Here is a 7,144-nt window from a genome sequence, read left to right as displayed (position 1 = left end):
CCCTTATCAAATCTGATATTTGTTAATGGCTAGTGCCAACTTTTGGAAAGCCTGTCTTGGAATAGTAAGAGCTGCTGCTACTACTGCTAAGTCACTTCAGTCGTGTCCGACTCTGTGTGACCCCATAGATGGCAGCCCACCAGGCTCCCCCATCCCTGGGATTCTCCAGGCAAGAACACTGGAGTGGGTTGCCATTTCCTTCTCCAATGCATGAAAGTGAAAAGTGAAAGGAAAGTCGCTCAGTCATGTCCGACTCTTAGCGAACCCATGGACTGCAGCCTACCAGGCTTCTCCATCTGTGAAATTTTCTAGGCAAGAGTACTGGAGTGGGGTGCCATCGCCTTCTCCGATAGTAAGAGCACCAGATGCCAATTATGTATTGAAAAGTATTAAAGATACTAGATACCTATTGGTAAAACACCAATGAAGATATATATTTTTGTATCCTTTTGTATAGGATTTCTCCTTTCCTCACAATGAGTAGTCCATATTCTAGTAGTGTTGGGCCATGCAAATAGCGTGTCAACGTGACTATGCTAAACATCATGTTGCTCTCGGAGTTTAAAAGATGAATACTGATTTAGTCTCAGTGTCACTTGAGGGCTCCTCCTTACCCTGTCATATCTGACAAACATCAACAGCTGTCACTGTCTCTCTTGTTTTCTCCCCTGACTACTAAAGGCTAGTAGTGCAAGGCTGATGCCATGTCATTAAGAGTCCATTCTCTAAAGCAATGTAATTTAAGTACTCAGGTAATAACAAGGAACCTTTATCTACAGTGGAGTTCTTATGACTTTTTCCTTTCTAAAATATCAACTTATAGCATCAGACTTTCTTTATATCAGACATTCTATGAAATTGCTTTACATAAGGCTCATATATGTGAAAGATGTAAGCTATTGTCATTTCATACCTCTGAAATATGAATCTTTTAACTATATTCCATGTCTGTTTAGTATTTCACTTAAATGTAATGTACCCCTTTTATAAGCAGTGAATCATCAGGATGTCACGGGACTGTCAACAAGCTTAGTTCAGTTAATGTTCACCATGTCATACAGTGTGCTGTGGTTGTTGTTTATTGCTAAGTCATATCTGACTCTTTTGCAACCCCATGGACTGTAGCCCATCAGGCTCCTCTATCCATGGTATTTCTCAGACAAGAATACAGGTTCCTCTGTCCCTGGGACTCTCCAGGCAAGAACACTGGAGTGGGTTGCCATTTCCTCTCCAGGGGACCTTCCCAACTCAGGGATCGAACCTGTGTCTTCTGCATTGGCAGGTGGATTCTTTACCACTGAGCCACCTGGGAAGCTCCTCAGGCAGTGTTCTAGGTGCTGGTATATGCTGGTGAGCAAAGTTTAAACATTGCCACTCCCATAAGGATCTTATACTTTTAGAGGACAGTGTTTACGTTCTAAAACCTGTTTCTCAACCTTCTTCACCTTAGTAAGCACATCACTGCCATCTAACCAGCTGCTGAAGCGAGAAATCTAGGACTTCTCTTTGGTTTTCCTCTCTCAACCCTCCAGATCCCTTCTCTGCTACCTCCAAAATAGATCGTGGCTACATCTGCTTCTCTTAACTCGACTGCCATTATCTGAACCCAAGCCACTGCTATTTCTAGTCTGGATTCCTACAATCACCTCAGTAACCCCCTAACTGGTCTTTCTAGTTCTATTGTTGTTTTGCCATCTCTCCAGGAACTAGTGATCTATTCAAAACCTTCCAGGGGTTTCTCATTTCACTTGTAATAAAATTAAAACCCCTGTAAAGCTCGGCATGATATGTCCCTGCCTTTTCCTCTGCAGAGATCTCCTGCCCCTCCCCTCTCTGCTCACTCTGCCCAGTCACACTGGCAATCTGGCGGTCCTTTCACTGCATAACAATGACAAGCTCTTCTCAGCCGCACACCTTTCACATACGCTCTTCCCTCTGCCAGGGATGCTCTTACCCTATTTGGCATCGCTTTACATCCTTAACATTTAACCTTATAGGTTTTCTCTTCAGGGAGGAATTCCCTGAAAATGCTGGATAGGTCTCTCCATTAATGTGTGTGTGTGTGTGTGTGTGTGTGTAGGGGAAGAGTGTAGAGATCAGTTTAATTGAATTGAACGATATTGGGCCAAAGTAAACTAAAGTCAGGGTCTTGGACTGGGTGAAGAACAGGATGAAGAACTACTTTTTGTTGAATATTTATCACATCTAGAATGACCAAAGGAACTGGGAGAGAGGCAGGGGTCAGGAAAGCCAATTAGGAAAATGTTGACGTATTCTAGGAGTACAGATAAGGGCCAAAACTGGGGCTGAGGAAGAAGTGATGTAGAATATTGTCCCCCAAAGATGTCTGTGTCCTAATGCCCAGAGCCTGTGAATACGCTCTCTTACATGGTAAAAGGGACTTTGCAGATGTGGCTGCATGCGTGCATGCTAAGTCACTTCAGTTGTGTCCAACTCTTTGCGATCCCATGGACTGTAGCCTGCCAGGCTCCTCTGTCCATGGGATTTCCCAGAAAAGAATACTGGAGTGGGTTGCTATTTCCTCCTCCAGGGTATACTCCCAGCCTAAGGATTGAACCTGTGTCTCATATCTCCTGCCTTGGCAGGCAGGTTCTTTACCACTTCCACCACTGGAGAAGCCCCCCAGAGGTGATTGAGAATCTTGAAATGGGAAATTACCCTAGACTATCTGGATATTTCTAGTGTAATGACAAAGGTCTTTACAAGAGAGAGGCAGGATGGTCAATGTTAGGAGCACTTCGTGTTACAATGGAAATAAAAATTGGAGTGATGTGGACACCAGCTCAGGAATGTGAGCAGCTTCTAGAAACTGCAAGAGGTTAGAAACAGATTCTCCTCTGGAGCGTCTAGAAGGAATCAGCCTTGCCAAAATCTTGATTTTATCCCTGTATGAGAGAATAAATTTGTATTGTTTTAAGTCACTAAGTAGCTGGCAATTTGTTATAAAAAAGGGGCTCAAAGAAATAGAAGCAATGGGAAATTAATACATGGAGGAAGAGATGGATATGAAAGACATTATAAAGAAAAATGGTTTCTGATGAATGACTAGATGAGAGGAGAAGTTCTGAGAATCAAAGTAATTCCAAGATACTGAGTCTAGATTATGGTGGCATTAATTTCTGGGGGAAAACATGAGTCAATTATATATGTTTTGCCAGTGGTCCAGGGAGGGTATGTCAAATCAAGCTTACCTTATATGAGGGTTTGATTTGGGGGCTTCAGGAAGGGGCCCTTAGGAGGAGAATGCAGCCCCCACATTGCCCAGTGATGCTGATATCCTTTAGATCTGTTATAGTAGTTAGAGATGAACTCACCTCATGTAACATTCCCTTCTGGGAGAGAATAGCCAAATATTGTTACATATTACATGTATTATTATTACATATTAGTATGAATGAGCTTAGAAGGTTCTTAGTTTCGGTAAATGGTTGAGTTAAAGAGTCCATGAACAATCTAGACATCTTTTGTGAGTTATTATTAAATCTTATGTGAGTATATGCACCAATTTTGTGGGGACAGCATGTAAGTTTCATCAGATTCTCATAAGGATAGAAGATCAAAAAAGAAAATTGAGAATTATGCATTAATGGTATGTGGTATAAGAGGGGAGAAGGGGATAGGCAAAGAGCAAGAGGAAACAGAAAGGGCAGCATCTCAGAAATAGACTCACAGACACTGAAAAAAAAATTATGGTTACGAAACACAAAAAAAACTGCTAATAGCCAAAGCAATCTTTTTTTTTAATTAATTAATTTTTAATTGAAGGATAACTGCTTTACAGAATTTTGTTGTTTTCTGTCAAACCTCAACATGAATCAGCCATAGGTATATATATATCCCCTCCCTTTTGAACCTCCCTCCCATCTCCCTCCCCATCCCACCCCTCTAGATTGATACAGAGCCCGTTTGAGTTTCCTGAGACACACAGCACGTTCCCATTGGCTATCTATTTTACATATGGTAATGTAAGTTTCCATGCTACTCTCTTCATACATCTCACCTGCTCCTCCCTTCTCCCCATGTCCATAAGTCTGTTCTCTGTCTGTTTCTCCATTGCTTCCCTATAAATAAATTCTTCCGTACCATTTTTCTAAGTTTCTTATATAGCCAAAGCAATCTTGAGAAAGAAAAATGGAGCTGGAAGAATCAACCTTTCTGACTTAAGACTATACTGCAAAGCTACAGTCATCAAGACAGTATACTACTGGCACAAAAGTAGAAATATAGCCAATGGAACAAAATAGAAAGCCTGGAGATAAATCCTCGCACCTTATCTTTGAAAAGGAAGCAAAAATATACATCGGAGAAAAGACAGCCTCTTCAATAAGTGCTGCTGGGAAAACTGGGCAGTTACATGTAAAAGAATGAAACTAGAACACCTCCTAACACCACACATAAAAATAAACTCAAAATGGGTTAAAGACTTAAATGTAAGGCCAGAAATCAAAAAGCTCCTAGAGGAAAACATAGATAGCACACTCCTTGGCATAATTCTCTATGACCCACCTCCTAGAATAATGGAAATAAAACCAACAACAACACAAAAAGAAAAAATAAATGGAACTTAATTAGAAGCTTTCACACAGCAAAGGAATTATAAACAAGGTGAAAAGACAACCCTCATAATGAGAGAAAATAATAACAAATGAAACAACAAAGGATTAATTTCCAAATTATACAAGCAGCTTATGCAGCTCAACACCAGAAAAATAAACAACTCTATGAAATGGTGGCGGAAGACCTAAAAACATATTTCTCCAAAGAAGACATACAGATGGCTAGTAAGCACATGAAAAGATGCTGAATATCACTCATTATTAGAGAAATGCAAATCAAAACTACAATCAGGTATCACCTTAGACTGGTCAGAATGGCCATCATCAAAAAAATCTACAAACAATAAATTCTGGAGAGAGTGTGGAGAAAAGGGAACCTTCTTGCATTGTTGGTGGGAATATAAACTGATACAGCCACTATGGAGAAAAGTATGGAAATTCCTTAAAAAACTAGGACTAAAACTACTATATGATCCAACAATCCCAATTCTGGGCATATACCTTGAGAAAACCGTAATTGAAAGAGACACATATATCCCAGTGTTCATTGCAGCATTACTTACAATAGCTAGGACATGGAAGCAACCTAGATGTCCATTGACAGATGAATGGGTAAAGAGGTTGTGATACATGCATACAGTGAAATATTACCTGTCCATAGAGAGGAAAGTATTTGAGTCAGTTCTAATGAGGTAGATGAAACTAGAGCCTGTTATACAGAATGAAATAAGTCAGAGAAAAACAAATATTGTATATTAATACATATATATGGAATCTAGAAAGATGGTTCTGAAAAACCTATTTTCAGGGCAGCAGTGGAGATGCAGACATAGAGAACAGACTTGTGAACACTTTGGGGGAAGGAGGTGGAAGGACAAATTGAAAGAGTAACATTGAAACATATACATTACTACATGTAAAATAGACACCCAGTGGGAATTCGCTGTGTGATGCAGGGAGCCCAACCTGGTGATCTCTGACAAAACAGAGGGGTGGGATGGGGTAGGAGGTAGGAGGGAGGTTCAAGGGGGAGGGGACAAATGTATACCTATGCCTGATTAACATAGGGCAGAAACTGACACGATATTGTAAAGCAATTATACTCCAATTAAAAATAAAAACTTATGGGTACCAAAGATAGCAGGGATAATGAGAGAAAAATTAGGAGTTTAGGATGAACATATATACATTATTATATATATAATAGATAAACAACAAGGATCTACTGTATAGCACAGGGAATAATACTCAATATCTTATAATACCCTATAGGGAAAAGACCTTTGCTGACAAAGGTCCGTCTAGTCAAAGCTATGGTTTTTCCCGTAGTCATGTATGGATGTGAGAGTTGGAACAGAAAGAAAGCTGAGCACTGAGGAATTGATGCTTTTGAACTGTGGTGTTGGAGAAGACTCTTGAGAGTCCCTGGAACTGTGAAGCAATCAAACCAGTCAATCTTAAAGGAAATCAGTCCTGAATATTCATTGGAAGGACTGATGCTGAAGCAGACCCTCCAATACTTTGGCCACCTGATGTGAAGAACTGACTAACTGGAAAAGACCCCGATGCTGGGAAAGATTGAAGGCAGGAGAAGGGGATGACAAGATGAGATGGTTGGATGGCATCACCGACTCAATGGACATGAGTTCAAGCAGGCTCTGGGAGTTGGTAATGGACAGGGAGGCCTGGCAGTCCATGGGGTTGCAAAGAGTTGAGCATGACTGAGCGACTGAACTGAACTGAAGGGAAAAGAATCTGAAAAAGAATATATATACAGGTATATATATAGGTATTACTTTTGTAGCACAAACTGGATGGCTTAAAACAGCAGAAATGTATTATCTCATGATTTTGGAGGCTGAAGCTCAAAGTCACGGTTTTGCAATTGGTTTCTCCTGGAAGCTCTGATGGAGAATGTTTTCTCTATGTCTTTTCCCTCACTTTTGGTGGTTGCTTGGCATTCCTTGACTTGGTCACTCCAGTTTCTATCTCTGTCTTCACATGAGGCTTTACCTGTGTGTTTCTGTTTGTTCACATGGCCTTCTTATAAGGATACCAGTTGTTGGATTTAGGGCCTTCCTAATCCAATATAACCTCATCTTAATGGACTTTATTCCAAATATGTTCACATTCTGAAGTTTTTATGTAGACATGAATTTTGGAGGGAAATATTTAATCCATGACACCCTCCAACCCATTTACCCTCAGAAATATCAGTACATTTCATTAGAACATAGTGCTAATAAGGCCCTGGGTATATGTTTCATTTCCGGTACTGGTCAGGTCAGTTTAATTGGTTCTAGCCTGACAGTTATATATTTACCTTGAAACTTTATCCAAGTAATTAAAAAGGCAAGGACTTGGATGGAATGGTACAAATCTACCCCTAAAGGCTATGAAAGTGAATGCCTACCTGATGGTTGGTAAGTAAGAACACTTTTTTCAGTAATACATGGGACACGCTGGTACGTGTAACAAGGCGGTTGATGGCAAACGTGATTGGACCATAATGGATGCTAGAAATCATTACACTAAGGTTTCTTTTTTTTTATAAAGGGACAATAAAT

Source organism: Capra hircus, chromosome 6, assembly GCF_001704415.2.
Source record: "Capra hircus breed San Clemente chromosome 6, ASM170441v1, whole genome shotgun sequence".
Lineage (NCBI taxonomy): Eukaryota > Metazoa > Chordata > Mammalia > Artiodactyla > Bovidae > Capra > Capra hircus.
The sequence above is the reverse complement of the archived record's forward strand: the minus strand, read 5'-3'. Positions refer to the sequence as shown.